Source organism: Heterodontus francisci, chromosome 8 (assembly GCF_036365525.1).
Source record: "Heterodontus francisci isolate sHetFra1 chromosome 8, sHetFra1.hap1, whole genome shotgun sequence".
NCBI lineage: Eukaryota > Metazoa > Chordata > Chondrichthyes > Heterodontiformes > Heterodontidae > Heterodontus > Heterodontus francisci.
Window position 1 is genome coordinate 75,251,968 of NC_090378.1, and position 18,053 is coordinate 75,270,020.

Genomic DNA, 18,053 nt, shown 5'->3' on the forward strand with positions numbered 1-18,053 from the left:
ACTTGCCGCGCTCCTAGCTAAGCTGTTCCAGTACAACAACAATACTGGCATCTACCCGGCAATGTGGAAAATTGCCAAGTATGTCCTGTACACAAAAAGCAGGACAAATTCAACCCGACCAATTACCTCCCTATCAGTCTACTCTCAATCGTCAGCAAACTGATGGAAGGGGTCGTCGACAGTGCTATCAAGAGGCACTTGCTCAGCAATATCCTGCTTAGTGACACTCAGTTTGTGTTCCGCCAGGGCTACTCAGCTTCTGACCCCATTACAGCCTTGATTCAAACATGGACAAAAGAGCTGAACTCAAGAGGTGAAGTGCGAGTGACTGCCCTTGACATCAAGGCAGCATTTGACCGAGTATGGCATCAAGGAGCCCTAGCAAAACTGGAGTCAATGGGAATCAGGGGGAAAACTCTCTCTGGTTGGAGTCATACCCAGCACAAAGGAAGATGGTTGTGATTGTTGGAGGTCAGTCATCTCAGTTCCAGGATGTCACTGTAGGTGTTCCTCAGGGGAGTGTCCTAGGCCCAACCATCTTCAGCTGCTTCACCTTCCCTCCAACTTAAGATCATAAGTGGGGATGTTCACTGATGATTGCACAATGCTCAGCACAATTAGTGACTCCACAGCAAGACCTGGACAATATCCAGGCTTGGGCTGTTAAGTGGCAAGTAACATTCGCGCCACACAAGTACAAGGCAATGACCATCTCAACTTAGAGAGAACCTAAGCATCTTCCCTTGATGTTCAATGGCATTACCATCGCTGGATCCCCCGCTATTAACATCCTGGGGTCACTAGTGACCAGAAACTGAACTGGACCAGCCACATAAATAGGGCAGCCACATAAGCAGGCCAGAGGCTGTGAATTCTGTGGCAAGTAACTCACCTCCTGACTCCCCAATGCTTGTCCACCATCTACAAGGCACAAGTCAGGAGTGTGATGGAATACTGTCCACTTGCCTGGATCGGTGCAGCTCCAACAACACTCAAGAAGCTCGACACCATCCAGGACAAAGCAGTCCACTTGACTGACACCCCATTTACCACCTTAACCATTCACTCCTTTCACCATCCACACACAGTGGCAGCAGTGTGTACCAACAACAAGATGCACTGCAGCAACTTACCAAGGCTCCTTCGATAGCACCTTCCAAACCCGCGACCTCTACCACCAAGGGCAGCACATACATGGGAACACCATCACCTGCAAGTAAACCCTCCAAGCCACACACCATCCTGACTTGGAACTGTATCGCCGTTCCTTCACTGTCACTGGGTCAAAATCCTGGAACTCCCTTCCTAACAGAACTGTGGGTGTACCTACACCCCAAGGACTGCAGTGGCCCAAGATGGCAGCTCACCACCACCTTCTCAAGGGCAATTAGGGATGGGCAATAAATGCTGGCCTAGCCAGTGATGCCCACATCCCATGAACGAATAAAAAAAAGCCACTCTGGTGGCTAATTAAGAACCTCTTCAGACAACTGTTGGCATTTTACCAGCAGCGGGTGAGCCTTCCACCTCATGGGGACACTGCCAGGTAAACCCTGGCAATCTCCTAGTGGACTCGGGGTGGAGGGTGGAGTTCCCTCCAGTTGGGAACTCTGCCCACGGAGGGGCTCCCTTTGGCAATGGCCACCCCAGCACAAACGGCACCTCCTGGCCTCACCAACTGCAACCGCCTCCTCGCTGGGGCCTGCCTAACTGGCCCCTGTACCCCCAGATGCCACTTTCCTGTTTGGGAGGGTGGCGTCCTTCCACAGCATCCTCTTTCTTCAGGTGTAGTCCCAGCAGCGGCCACCACTCCTAGTGGCACTGCTGAGCTGTCGGCCCTCCGATTGGCCAGCAGCTCCTGGGATGGGCAACCATTCTTATTAGGAATGGGAACCCCGATGGCAACCAATTAGTTGCCTGTCTCCCATAAGATATGGTTATGGTTCTCCAGGAACACCGAAGCGGGATTGCCCCCACCACCCCAACCCCACACCCACCAAACATTTGGGCCTATCATCAGGACTCCTGCTGCAAGAACAAAACTCTGGTCACTATCAGTACCCCTGGTCACCATTCTCTGTATAAAGTCATTAAATCTAAGCTGTATGCGATACTTCGACTTTCTAAGTTTCAGATATACTTCTTCATCACATTAGTATATGTATTTATAATTTTAAGCTGACCTTATTTCTGCTGATATTTTTTTAACGCTGAGAAATTTAGTTTAGTTTAGTTTAGTGATACAGCACTGAAACAGGCCCTTCGGCCGACCGAGTCTTTGCCGACCATCAACCACCCATTTATACTAATCCTACACTAATTCCATATTCCTACCACATCCCCACCTGTCCCTATATTTCCCTAACACCTACCTATACTAGGGGCAATTTATAATGGCCAATTTACCTATCAACCTGCAAGTCTTTGGTATGTGGGAGGAAACCGGAGCACCCGGAGGAAACCCATGCAGACACAGGGAGAACTTGCAAACTCCACACAGGCAGCACCCAGATAGATTTGAACCCAGGTCGCTGGAGCTGTGAGGTTGCGGTGCTAACCACTGCACCACTGTTAATGTGCTGATCCTCTGCAATTATACTAATGTTGGAACTCTGTACATGAAGCAATTTACCAATATTTAGAAACAATGTGAAACTTAAAGTTGATAGTGACTATTTTTTTTTGTTAAACAGGTCAATGCAGTATTATCGTCATTGGAAAGCTCATGTCATGTCGGTTGTAATGGTCAGAAAATCCAGTGACTTACATCTCCACACATTTCCTGTCTACAAAACCTTTCTTGCTTTTGTCATTTTTTGACACACCTCTGGGCCAACTTTCTCCATTATAAATTCCTATGCCCATGTTCAATATCAAAAAGCTTTATATGCTAACTGCCACAATGTAACTGTCCCCTTCTTTTTCGCCCAGCTCCACCATTGTTTGTGGTGCTGTGGAATCGTATCTTCTCAAGTATTCACTTATATCAGAACAAAGACATTACAACAGTGATTACTTTTCAAAAGTACTTCATTGGCTGTAAAGCACTTTGGGAAGTCATGAGGTCATGACTTCATATAAATGCAAGCTCACTCTTTCTACATAGGAACAAGAATTCAACCCCTTGGTGGGCTTGTTCTTCCATTCTGTTAGATCATGACTGATCAGTACCTCAACTCCATTTACCTGCCTTTGCTCCCATATTCTTTGATACCCTTAGCTAACAAAAATCTATTGATCTGGCTTAAAAATTTCAACTGATCCGGCATCCATCAGGGAGAGAGTTCCAGATTTCCACTACCCTTTGTGTGGCAAAAGTGCCGCTCTTAAATGGCCAACTGTAATTTTAATATGTGCCCTTATTCTTGATTATCCCACTGGAGGAAATAGTTTTGCCATCTCTCCCTTATTAAATCCCTTTATCATTTTAAACACATAAGTTACATTACCCCTCAACATTCTAAACTCTGGGGAATGCAAGCTAAATTTATGCAAGCTGTCCTCATAATTTAACATTTTAAGCCCCAGTATCATTCTGGTCAATCGACATTGAATGACCTCACATTTCCCCACATTCTTTCATCTAAGTTGTTAATATTGTTGGTGAAAACCTGAGGCATCAATACAGATCCCTGGGGAACACCATTTGCCACATCCTGCCAATCAGAGAATGTCCCTGTATCCCTATTCTCTGTCTCCTATCTCCCAACTAAGGCATAATTCCTTAACCTAGGAAATTTTTGAACATCATGACTAATACATCTGCAATGTCCTCACCTATTTCTTTTAATACCCTGGGTTGAAACTATCAGGTTCTGGAGGCTGATCTATCTTAAGTCGCCAGTTATTTTCTCCAGTACCATTTCACCAAATTCAATCATATCATGGTCATTATTTGCAAGATGTTGCCTTACTATCAGATTGTTTGCTAATTCTGGTTCATTACTCATCACTAAATCCAGTATATAAAGTATATTGTTCAAGAAAGCTATCCCAAATATGTTCTAGAAATGCATTGCCTTTACTACTTGAGCTGTTCTACTTCTTCTCGTATAATCATAAAATATTACAGGACAGATGGAGGCCATTTCGCCCATCACGTATGTGCTGGTTCTTTGAAAGAGCTATCTAATTAACCCCATTCCCCCATTCTTTTCCCATAGCTCTGCCCTACAAATGTTTTTCTTCCCCATAAATCACTCAAAATGCTTTCTGGAAAAAAACAATTCAATATTTTTTCTAAGCAACTGAAATTTCTAATGCCCAATATTAGGTTTTAAACAAAAAGTTAAAAATCAATACATACGTATTCCACAGAAATATGATTACATTTATTAATTGATTTGTCTTTGTGTCTTTGCACAGCATCATTAAAGATTTCAACTGAAGATCTCAGCCTCTCCCCAAACCTTGTGCTTGGACTTGATATTTTGCCTAGAGCTATGACTATGTTAGTTGATTTCAGATATTAGAGTCCAGGCATGTACAGAATACCCAATTTTCTAGGGCACATCAGTACCACTCAGTCAGATGAATTGTGAGAATTTGAAAAAGAACTTCAAGCAGTTTCTGATTAGTTGTTATTTAACATTATTTGACAGAAAGTCATGGGTAACAAAATGCAAAAATGTTATTCAGGTAAAGAGCTCTTCAGGTGGAAACAGATTCAAGGTCCATGATGATGTCAGTACACTTTGTTTGGACTCATGGATGAAAAATAGGTCAGTTGAACAAGAAGCCAGAATCCTGCCAGCAGCCATGAAAAAAACATCCCTGTGTGAATAAGTGTATTCAAGAGGAAAGGTGAGGGAAAAGTAATGAAAGTAAACGATAAATTAACCCTGCCATGGGGTGTTATTCCTTTTTTTAAATGTCGATTAAAGTAGTGATTTTACTGGATCCTTACTAAACAAGTCTGCTTGTGATCTGGCACTGAAAAGTTTGGGGTTACATCTTAAAACATTTAAACTAGACAACTGCAAATTTGTTACACGATGACTATTAAATTAAAAAGCATTCATAAGCACAGTGATGCTTTTCATTGCCAAATTAGATCAAATGTACCACATTAAAATAATGTCTGTTTATTGATTTTGTTAAGTAGCAGGAAATGGAAAGTGCATAAAAATCAGTATTGTGACTTGGCAACTTATCATTTTGTCAAAAATTGCTTGTCTGTTTCATAACACTGAAAAAATCGGTCAGTAATGTACATTTTGTTTATGCCTGATCATATCTTTGTTACTAACCTCACATATCTTATCACTTGCTCCCTCAATGAGCTTGGAGCTAGCCTGATTAGTTCATTTTTAGCATCTGTACATTCAAACATCAAGCAGAGTTTTGAATGTAATCTGTCAAATGGGAGTCCTTAAAATGAATTTAGTGCACTATTTAGCAGACCTCAGCTGATAAGTGGAATACAAGAATTCTTTTTGTGTCCTTTAGTGAATAAATATTCAAGGGCAGTGTCTTTATTTTAAAAAAAGAGTAAGAAGAAACATGCATAATAATTTCAAGCACAAGCGATCTGATGTGTTTCATTGCAGGCTGCATCATTGCACCATATGTTTAGGAACAAATAAAAGGCTTATCAAATGTTTCTCTTTATGCTAAACCTTCAAAGTTGGGCTCTTCTTCCAAGTAAAAAATAGCCTGAAACAAATTCCTGTAGCAGGCCAGCTACAGACACAGAGAATGTTAAAGGATTGAGGAACATGGACTGGAGGAGGAAAGCAAGTTCCTTTGCCAAGAGGAAACATTTGCTGATGAAAGGTCCAACCCTAGTCAATCTTTTGTGGTAGACTCAGTATTCTGATATAGGAGCCAGGCAGGTCCACAGAGCTCCAGGACATTGCTGATGTATGACCAGCCAGCCTGGCTCAATAATGAGACCTGAAGAAAGATGTGGTGGGAAGGTCAGAGGCCGGGGCAGGGTGGAGGTGGGGGTGGTAGGAGGGACGTCGGTGCATCTGGTGGGGGAAGAAATGAGGGAGGGGAGGATTCCTTACACTTAACTGTAGATAACTTTGCAAGCCAATAAACTCAGGTAGTCTTGATGGAAGGTTCACTAGTTTGATTCCAAGGATGAAGGGGTTGCCTTATGAGGAAAGGTTGAGCAGGTTGGGCTATACTCATTGGACTTTAGAAAAATGAGAGGTGATCTTAATGAAACATATAAGATTCTGAGGGGGCTTGAAAGGGTAGATGTTGAGAAGATGCTTCCTCTGGCTGGGCGGCTCTAGAACTAGGGGGCACAGTTTCAAAATAAGGGGTCTCCCATTTAAGTTGGAGAGGAGGAGGAATTTCTTCTCTCAGAGGGTGGTTAGCCTTTGGAATTATCTTCCCCAGCGAGCAGTGGAGGCTGGGCCATTGAATATATTCAAGGCTGAGTTAGACAGATTTTTGATCTACAAGGGAGAAAAGGTTTATGGGGGAGATGGGTGGGGGCAGGCAGAAAAGTGGAATTAAGGCCACAAACAGGTCAGCCATGATTGTATTGAATGGCAGAGCAGTCTCGAGGGGCTAAATGGCCTACTCCTGCTCCTATTTCTTCTGTTCTAATGGAACATGTAGTGTTCTTGCTGAATAGTTTTAGCTGGTTAAATCCTAGGATTATCCCTGGGCATGCTTTTTGATTCCTAAGCCTCAGCTGTTGCCCTCCTGCACAGTGGCGCAGTGGTTAGCACCGCAGCCTCACAGCTCCAGGGACCCGGGTTCGATTCCAGGTACTGCCTGTGTGGAGTTTGCAAGTTCTCCCTGTGTCTGCGTGGGTTTTCTCCGGGTGCTCCGGTTTCCTCCCACAAGCCAAAAGACTTGCAGGTTGATAGGTAAATTGGCCATTATAAATTGTCACTAGTGTAGGTAGGTGGTAGGGAAATATAGGGACAGGTGGGGATGTTTGGTAGGAATATGGGATTAGTGTAGGATTAGTATAAATGGGTGGTTGATGTTCGGCACAGACTCGGTGGGCCGAAGGGCCTGTTTCAGTGCTGTATCTCTAATCTAATCTAAACCTGAGTTCCCTTTACTTAAATAGGTGGCGAGAACAAACTGAAGCTCTTGTGTATCAATTTATCAGTAAATTGTCTAGGAGACTTCATTGAGTCATTTAAGTAGCATGAGTTTATATTTACATAGCATTCATGATGACATTTGCACAATTTTCTAGACCGATGCTGTGCCTTGACCCTAACCAATGCAGCAGGTTCCACTTCCAAATCAGCCAGTTTTCTTTCTTTGTAAATCATAGATAATTTTGTGCTGTGGTGTTACACCACTGGGTGTTGGTTTACTTTGCATAATTAATCATTGACGAATAAAGAAAAAAACACAGCCTTTTCACTATTACAAAATCATTGTTTGATTTCTGAGTATCTCAAGGTCAGTTTCATGACAAAAGGAATTACCATCACTTGCTGACTGATAAATTAGAATCAAAAATATTATAAGGAATAGAGATGATCGGCACCTCACCCACTATCTTAAGCATGAACTTCCTCCACCACCGGCACACAGTGGCAGCAGTCTGTACCACCTACAAGATGCACTGCAGCAACTTGCCAAGCCTCCTTCACAGCCCCTTCCAAACCCACGACCTCTACCACTTAGAAGACACATAGGAACACCAGCACCTGCAAGCTCCCCTCCAAGTCACACACCATCCTGTCTATATGTCGCTCCTTCACTGTCGCTGGGTCAAAATCCTGGAACTCTCTCCCTGACTGCACTATGGGTGTACCTACACCACATGGACTGCAATGGTTCAAGAAGGCAGCTCACCACAATCTTCTCAAGGGCAACTGAGGTTGACAATCAATCCTGGCTTTGCTAGCGACGCTCACATCCCAAGAACAAATTTTTAAAAATTGAGGATTTGCAGAGTTTACAGGTACATCAAATAGGCATTCAGTACATTCATCTAAGACAGCTGCAAAAACATACCATTCCTGCCTTTAAAACTGTGCTTTAGCACGTGTTCTGTACTTAAATCACCTTGATTGTTAAATTGCTGCTGCTAAGAACTTAAGAATTTTCAAAAACAGGAAAAGACCAACAAGCTCATCCTTTTTAATCGATCCCAGTCTCATCTGATCCTTTTTTTTTTTGCCATGTTCTTCAATCCTGTCTGTCTCTAAAAACACATTTTACATCCTGTTAAATAAATGTGTGCTGTCCGTTTCAATGGGGTTCCATAATAACTAATTCCACAAGCCTACCAATTTTAAAAAGGTTCTATCAGATTGCCTAATTTATATCTGTGCTGCCTAATACTTGAGCTCATCACCATAATCCTTAAGGATTAAAGATATGTCCACTTGCTGCTTTTTCTCAGTCATTACTTGTTATTGCTATTTCATGCTAATTGAATCTGAGTTGACAAGGTCATAGGACAGCATACTTGGGTTGCGAACTGATGGTAGAGTTTTATTTACATTTCAGAGTACAAGGGACAGAATTCCATGTTTTTTTGAGACGGATTGTAGGTTAGAGAAGTGATGCATGAACTATTACTTTGGGATTGATACAGCTGAGAAAATGCAACTGTCATGCTCCTGGCATAAACTGAAAACATATCAACCTGCAAAGCTAGTAATATCTGACTATCAACTTTAAAACTTTAGAAAAATCTTGATTCTAGGTTTATGAAAGAATGACAACTAACAATTTGCAAGCTTTGTAACTTTAGCTTTAGCTATAAACAACATCCCTTCATTGTTCCTATGAAAGTAAGTTGATGAAAACCTGAAGGAGAATTCAAATTGCTTAAGACACAAAATTGGTGGGACATTTCAAAAAGTGCAGGGGTCGGGGGAGAGCAGAGGGGAAGTGAGTAGCCTATTTCCTTATAAGATTTAGAATTTTTATGGCATTCGGAGCACCTTTTTAGCAATGGAATTTTTTTTTTTCGAAGGAACAACAAAGTTATATTTGGATTTTCAACCAGATCAATCAGACCATTGCTACCTGGAAATTATCTTAATAGTGACTTTCCCACATCCAACCCTCACAACTGCCCCAGTTCAGAAGAGTACTCCTTTTCCTCCAGACTCGGTTCACAGAGACACAATAACCTATCAAACTTTTCAACCTTTCACAGAAACATTCTCTCCTCCCAGCTCAAACTGGAACTTTTCTCCCTCTCCCCATCAATTGATCCTGCACTCTGCTCACTTCCAGGTCAAACTGGCCCTTTTGCAATTCTTCAGTTGATGCTGATACTGCTTCCTTTTTTTCAGTTCAAACTAGAACTGTTTGCTCCTCCCAATCCCCTTCATGGCCATCCATTTCCTTACTCTTCCATCTGCACTTTACCCCCACCCATCCAGTTTAACTCGCCTTACATCTCCCCTCTATTGCTATCTATTCCCCTTTCCCTCCCTTCTATTCTTTGCCATCCAGTCATGCCTTGCTCCTTCCCTTCATTTTCTTCCCTTCCATTCGCCTCAGTGCTCCTCCTACCTGAGTTCTATTGCTAATGGAAGTGATCCCAGCCATTGGATACCGTAGTCATGAGCCCTGATTCTTGTGAAAATTCCCATCTACATAATCCGATCACAACAGAAATCTCATAGGAGGCACACTGCAAGGACACAAGCCTTGGCAATATAAATTTTCATCAGCATATGCTGATCCACACGCCAGGCTCCTAAAATGTTGAAGATAAATGTGAAACGATAGCAGTTAGCATGTATGATTCATGTTAAGCACTAGCCGTATTTAACCAGTCATAATCTTGTCAAACTCGAGCAACTTTGAAGGATGAAGTATGCCTTGGGTTGGACCAACCTTAGGCTCACCAGCCTACATGACTACAGTGGGCATGAAAAGTTCTGATGAAAGGTCACTGACCTGAAACGTTAACTCTGCTTCTCTCTCCACAGATGCTGCGTGACCTGCTGAATATTCCCAGCATTTCTTGTTTTTATTTCAGATTTCCAGCATCTGCAGTATTTTGCTTTTATGAAAATAGTTTTCTCTGTAGCCTGGCAAACTGGGCTACAATATTCCATCAATGGGAAGCTGTAGATTTTCTAGAATACTGAGAGATAGGACAAAACATTTTTTGAAGTTGCGTAATCATCTGGCAGCTTTTCCAGGGACTTCACTTTTTTATACAGTGTAAATCAAGTCCAATTATTTAACTGAAGAGCTCGGTATTAATTACTCGAGGTGGTTTTCAAGGCTTGCATGGTCACAATGGATGACTTCATACAAGATGATAAATAAAAGAGCCTTACAATTGTCCTGATATAACAAGATTTCCGGTAGATTGTGTGCTACAATTCATCCTGTGCATCAAAACCTATTCTGTTGTACTGAGAAATGCAATAGGTTAGATTTCTTAGCTGATATTAGACCCGCAACAATTTATGAAAAGCTTCATGAAACATGTAATTGTGTCAGTTAGGTAATCATAAAATGAAACCTCTTCCATTTCACAATCATGTCTTAGATTCATTATTGAACAGTTCTCATTTCTCCATGAGGGGGTATCATTAGGTTTAGTCAGATGCAACAGTAATAATATCAGATGTCTTACGAAGGCGACCATGGAAATTACAAAATGACCCATTAATCTATATTGTGCTGACTGAACTTACTAGTATTTCTGACTCAGCCTTTGCACTTTACATATGAGAGAGTTCCACGCCATGACACTGTCAAGTAGGAGACAAATCTCTGTTGTTGGAGCTCCCTGACACCTTATAGTGTTACAGAATTTTGGGTTTTGCTGAAGTATTGTGCTCTTGGCATTGTCCACATTACCAGCCCCTTGATGTCGGAGAATCTCTCATATGTAAAGTGCATGGGGAGGCCCGTAAAATACCCGAGGGAGCAGCCTGCCACGACCCCCAACACCGAGAAGGCCCCGCTGCATTTTACCAGCAGCAGTGAGGCCTCGGTGCGGTCCCTCCTCCGCTTGGAGGCGAGGTCTTCATTTAAATATTATAATTAATTAAAAAACATGCGAATCAACTTACCTGGTCCCAGCGGCCATCCCACGGCGACATTACGGCCACCCGCTGCGACTCACGTGCCTTCGGAACTCCTAGGCGAGACACTGGTGGGGAGGGGGGAGGAGTGAAATTATCAGAGTGGGGTGGGGGGAGCAGGGAAAACATTTTTTATTGGCTGTGAGGATGGCGGGAAGGGGTTGAAGGGCAAATGTGACAAGGTTGGGGGCGAAAGTTCAGGGTGGGATTAAAGTGAATGTTCCTGATAAAGCCAATAAAAAAATATTTGGAGGGGGCAGTTGGGAAAGGGCCTCCAGATTTTAATTCTTTTTTCAAACAAAATCCAAAGTGATGTTCCTCTAACAATGCAAATTTTTGTTAAGGGCTTGAAGCCCTTTAAAAATGCACTGTCGCACAAAATATCGGTGGGGGGGGCTCAGCGGCGACGCTTCAGCGCCTGAAGACCACTGACTTCAAAGCGTGCCACCACAATGTACTAATAAAATGCAGCCTTTATGTTACTCCAGACATGATTTTGTGAAGGCAGACATTAGTCTACAATTAGTCTGGAAGAAAGAAAGAGCTTGCACTAATATAGAAACATGCTTCACAGCAATGGATTATTTTAAAATATAGTCACTACTATTTTGTAGGCAGACATGACAGCCCATTTTCATATATGATCCCATAAACAAGAAATGAGGTGAATGGACAGTTAATCTGGTCTTGCTGTTTGAGGGAGGAATGTTGTCCAGGACACTTGGAGAACTTCCTGCTTTTCTGCAGCTGGAGGGTCACACTGTCTCCTTATCAGCTGCTGTGAACTGATGAGCAAACATTTCCTCGGATTTTGGAGCAACATCTGCTTCATTGGACATTCTCCTCAGAGTGCCCACCTCCAGGTTAGTAGGTGGCAGTGCCGGTGGAGAGTGCTGGGCTGCAGCATTTTTCAACGTCCGGAAAACCCTTCAGAATCAGGAGCAGTGTCATTGGTGGGCTTGGGGGTGGAGCCAGAGAGCCATGGGTAGCAGGCAGAAATGTGGGCAGGAGAAGAAGGAGCCTGAGGGAGTGGTCTAAGGTTTGCATTGGGTACTGGGAAATGGTGTCGGCAAGGGGTAATTGGGTGTGCGTTCAGCTACCAAGGGCCCCGGGGAACTAGCTAGGGAGCACGGAAGCCCCAGAGATCAAGAAGTCCTGAGATGCGGAGGAGGCCTCTGGTGATCTGGATATCTAGGTAATCTCATGGGTTCAAGTGGAGTTAGCAACATGAGGGCCAAGAGTGCACCTGTTCTCAACTTTGTTCTTGCGGTGCTTCAAGTACAATATTGAAGTCTAAAACCCCTTTGTAAAGAGTGGGGATAAGTGGTTGAGAGAGAAAGGCTTAGGATCACAAACCTGCACTCCTGCTGAAGCGAGGCATTCCTGTGTCCCATCGTTTAACAAACAAGTCTGCAACACTGATGATTCAAAACAAAGAGTTAAACTGTCAATGGTTCTCCTGCTTTGGGGTGGTGAGCAATGGTCGTCCACTGCAATGAGTTTGTTTCTTTAATGTAAGTTTTTTTTGCTGCATGATTGTATTTTCAAGTTTGGTGCCAGTGGAATAAAGAGACACTAAGCTGGAACCTTCACGTGTTCAGTGTGCTTTTTCCTGTGTTTACATTTTCTCAAAAAGTGTCATGAGATTTTTAACATCCACCCAAACAGACGGGTGGAGCTTCAGTTTTACATGGCTTTGTGCTGTACTGGATTTCTTATGCAGCATGATAAATATGCCAATTCCACCACTAGATAGATACATGGGGGTGGATTTTATGGGCTCCCTGAGATGGGGTCGGAGGTTGGGGGTGAGAGGTCCAAAGAATCGCAACAGGAGGCGGGGGCGCGGAGAGCCCATCACCACTCCATTGCCAAGTGATTTTGCTGGGGGTGCGATAGGCGGACGACGGCCTTCCCACCCAGTGGCCAATTGAGGCCCTTAAGTGGCCTATTAATGGCCAGTTAAGGGCCCCTTTCCCACCACCACTGGGATTTAACCAGCCGGGGTGGGGGTCGGGGTGGGAGCAGTGGGGGGGGAGGGGGGGACATCCACCATGCAGGGAGGGAAGCTTGTATTACGAGGCGCCCTCCCTGCGGGCTTGTGGGGAGGGGTCCCTCCTCCTTGACAATCTGTGGCCCATAGAGAACCTCACCGGAAAAGCCTCCACTTCCCTGGACGCCCCCCTCCCCCTGCACATCACGTCCACCCTCCCACTGACCCCTCGCCGGGGCCAGTCAGAAAGGTAAAATCCCTCTGCAAAGAGGAAATATTTTTGATGCAATGTACATTCCCTTTTTATTACTATGGTGTATTAGCACAGATTTCTGAGTTTACACTCAGCTGTCAGTCAGGGTTCAGCCAACTGATCCATAAACTCCAAGAGGCTGACGTCTTTTTCATTCCTAACTTGAAGCTAATCCATAAATGATCAGTAGCCATTTAATACTGAACTAATTAATGATGAAAAACTTTGGATCAGTATCCAGGAACAAAATAGATGCCAGTCCCCATCAAACCAACAGACAAGTTCATTCACTGAGGTAATACCTGGTGCCAGGTACGTCCTGTGCTTTATCTGATCGATGGCCTAACATAGTTTCTCACAAAGAGAAAAAAAAAGATCGGCGGCTGAGGTGTAAAAAGGGAAATACCTTTTCACACAGCACTGCCACATCAATTATTCTTCCTCCTTCATTTGAGGTTGTAAATGTGCTAAAATGAATCCTACCTGCTTAATAAATACTTATTTTGTGTTAAAAATAAAGCAAGTCTTTCAGTCCGCTACCACTATCTCAAGAATGCAAAAAGGTAGCTTAAATGGCTATCTACACAGATGACAGAGAGTAGTTTTGGTGAACTTTAATCAATGACTTAAGGCTGCAAAAATGCTACAAATTTACATGTTTGTTCGGTGAGCGATAATTAATAATTTACACCTGTTTACTCTTTAACAAGCAGCTAAAGAAATTCAGGTTGCAGGTTGATTTTAATGAAACAAATAACACTGAGGTTGCTGACTTTCCCATCACCCTTACGCCCCACCACCAAACGGTGTTATGAGAAGGGTCTACATCCAGAATGTGAACTTGCCTGGCCCAGGACTCTGACAGATGCCTTTCCCAATAAAGAAAATCAGTAATACAGCGAAAGAGATAAATTACAAAAGTCAATATTCAGACCAGAGTCCAGCAGAAAGATGAGACCTTTACATGGAGTTTAGAGGCCCAAGGCAAAGAGGTGGAGTGTGAATGGGAGTGTTGGCTGGCCACAGGAAACTCAATGCCACGTTTGTCACGGAACAGCTTTTGGCTGAGGAGATCGTATAGTCTGCAGTGAAGCCATGTATTAACTTGGAGAAAGTACACATTAATTGCAAGGAGCTGAATGGGCAAGTTTTACATTGCCTGTGGCTGCATTGAAAAGTGCCAAGAGAAAGGGATTTGAATAAGATCATGTGCCTGCACAAAATACATGTGCTGTCGGAACTCAAAATTGAAACTAACTCCATAATAGTTTATTAAAATCGAATTATTGGGACTGTCCTGCCCACGTTTTCTAATTTTATGCCCTCTTAGTGGGATTTTAAAATATGGTGGACAATATTATCTGGAGGGAGTAGAAAGTTGTGTCTAACAATGCTGCAGCAATTTTCAAAGCTTCTTTTGCATTTCGAATAACTTAAACAGAAATATAATTGGTAAGTGAAAATGCTCCTCCATTATCATCCTTACAATTGTGGTGTAAACGGAACAGATTTATCCTGCCTTCTACTCATTTCAACTTTGGTGGAGTCCTGCACCTTAAATGGGCCTTCACCTAGTTGGTTAAATTTTAAGCCACTTGCTGGGAATATATTCTAAATATTCCATTAAATGGGTGTTGTTATTGTTCTGATCCAGTAGTTTTTTTTCCGGGAAGAATGAGGTGTACCTTTAAGGCTGGAAAAGGGGCAGTACTGCTTTAAGGCAACAAGCTCCAGAGACCAAGTCAAAGAATGCATTCTCATTGCTCCGGGGTACAGCCATTCAGAGACTGTGATTAAAAGAGTCCAGTTCCGAAGAAGGGTCACTGACCCGAAACGTTAACGCTGCTTCACTTTCCACAGATGCTGCCAGACCTGCTGAGTGGTTCCAGCATTTCTTGTTTTTATTAAAAGAGTGCATTCTGGTTGCCCTGGGATACAGTCACTCAGAGACTGAAGATCGAGAGATATATTGTTGCTGATTGAGATTTGAAACTCATTGAAAAACTGGCTTTTGAGACACAGTTAACAGAGATAGACACAAACTGTCAGCCAGCATATACTGAAGGAAAAGCGAGCTCCCTCTCGGTTTATTTAAACCTTATTTATTATACTCTTAGAATTCTGATGTCAAGCCAGATTAATTTCTTAAAAGAAAATAACCAAATTCCTTTAATCACTGAACTGTAATTGTTGAAATTCATCACTGGAAACGAAGAGCATCAATTCAACTGCTGAACTAGACTACGGATTGTTCTATTGTTGAAGAACCTTTTTTTCCCCCATCAGATGGCTGTGAGGACTTTAAGCAACCTTGGACAATTCCACTTTGGAAGATTTCACTTCGGCAGGAGTGTAAATATGCAAGAACACTCATTTTTCTATTTTAAATGTTGTTTATATTATAGTAGTGTTTAAGAATTTAGTTTTTCTGATTAAACAGTCAATTTGTTGCTCTAAAGACACCTGGTTTGGTTAGCTTCATTCGGGGGTTAATGTATGGTACAATTTGGCTGGGTGTTTCTTTAATTTGGAAAGTTTAAAATGATGGCCGGAATTTTACGCCACCCCAACAAGCCAGATGGTGGTGGGAGGGTGGCGTAAAATGGAGCAGAAGGCTTTCCCGATCTGCTCCTGCCTCTGCCCCCCTTTACGTAGAGCCGGTGGGGGGGTGTGAAAAACAGCCCGCCTGCCCAGGCCAATCAAGGCCCTTAAGTGGCCACTTAATAGTCAATTTTGGGCCTTCGCCCGCCTCCACGCCAATTTTATGCGTGGCAAGCGGGTGTCCTGGAGCCAGGAAATGCAACCTGGGAAAAGCAGGCGGCCTCCAATCATCTCGGGCAGGGCCCTGTTCATTGGGCACAGGGTGCCTGATGGAGGGTCGCCCCCACTACCCCAACCACCCCCAATACCCAACACGCCACACATGTTCCCCAAACGATCACCCTTGCCTTGCCAGGGCGCCATCAATTACCCCCGGCGAGGCAACCAAAACCTATCTTTCCTCCCAGCTCCCCAACATCTTTTCTGGGCGCTGGGCTGTAGTCCCAGCAGTGGCCACTGCTCCCGGTGATGCTGCTGGGACCAAGAGCTGCCAGCCCACTGATTAGCTGGCAACTCAATGAGGCGGGACTTCCTCCCTCAAGCGGGTAGAAGTCCCACCTCGGAGCAATTAAAGGCTGGAGACACGTAAAATATGGAACGGATCCCCAGGTGAGGTAGAAGCAGGTTCGCCACTGACTTTTACGTTTAAGGCCGGCTCCCGTCAACCCACCGTAAAATTCCAGCCGATTTGTTAGGTGATCTGTGGAGGGACAGGACTGAATCAGCAGTTCATTTCTCCCACCACAATCAGAATCGGATATTTCGATTGGGGGCTTTGACTTGAGCTGTCGGTTGTAACATATTAATTGGGGGCTTGCTTGAGATTGAATCATATTTAATTCAGTGGCTTGCATCTGGGATCCGAATCAGACTAATTTAGAGGGCTCGTATTTGGGAACATATTGATTACTCGTCTCTGGGATAACATATTTAAATTGGGGTCTTGCATTTGACATCATATTTAATTGCTCTCACATCTGGGATCATAGCAATTGGAAACTCAATTGCTGGGATCTAAATCTAACACCAATTACAAAGAAATAAAACAGCCAGGTCTCTTGCATCGTAAGGTACAGTCTATACCATTGTAATGGCATTAGTGTTTGCAGCAGAGTTTTTGGGAAAGCAGAATGGTTCCTTGAGTGATTTGATAACTTTAACTAAGAACAAATTAAAAGAATTGGCAGCGAAATTGGGGTTGGAATTGAAATCAGGTGCCAAATAAAGCAGAGATAATTGACATCTGGAATTAGTAGAAGAAGATGATGATGATGATAAAGATGAAGGGGAATACGAGGAACAAGAAAGGGAATATGAGAGACAAGAAGGTAGTAGGTCTGAGATTGATGCAGTGGTATTGGCTATAATTCAGTTAGAAACGAAAAAACTTGAGGCAGCAAAAGGATTAAGAAAACATGAATTGGAAAAAGAAAAAGCAATAGCATTAAGGAAACTTGAATTGGAAAAAGAGAAAAGGGAGAAAGAGAGAGCATTTCGGAGAGAAAGTGAAAGAGAAGAGAGGGAATTTAAGTTAAAAGAGATGGAACTAAGACAAAAGGGTAGTCTTGAATCCAGGGAAAATTCAGGTCAGGAAGAATCTGGATTTAGATCAGAACCCAGCGAGAAGTTGTTTAAATTTATGCAGGCTTTTCCTAAGTTCAAGGAAAGGGACGTAGAGGCATTTTTCATATCTTTTAAAAAAACAGCCAAACAGATGAAATGGCTGAAAGAAAGCTGGGCACTGCTTATTCAGGGCAGGCTGGTAGGCAGAGCTCATGAAGCTTATGCTATGCTTCCTGAAGAGGCTTCTGCAGATTATGAGATGGCAAAAAAGGCTATTCCCCCTGCGTTTGAGTTAGTCCCTGAATCTTAACGTCCGTCAGATGTTTAGGAATTTACGAGATTGGCCGGGTAGACATTTTTAGAATTTGAGAGGGTGAAGCAAATTACTTTTAACTGTTGGATACGGGCATTAAAGATAGAAACCACATATGAGAACATTTGAGAATTGATTCCCTTAGAAGAGTTGAAAAACACCATTCCTTCAGTAGTGAGAACTCATATAGATAACCTAAAAGATTTGAAAGCTAGGCAAGCAGCAGAGATTGCTGATGATTTTGAGTTTGTGAATAAGCCAACCTATTTTGTCTGTCACCCCCATAAACGGGAGAAGGATAGAACGTGGGAGAGTGAAAGGAAGGCAAGTAGC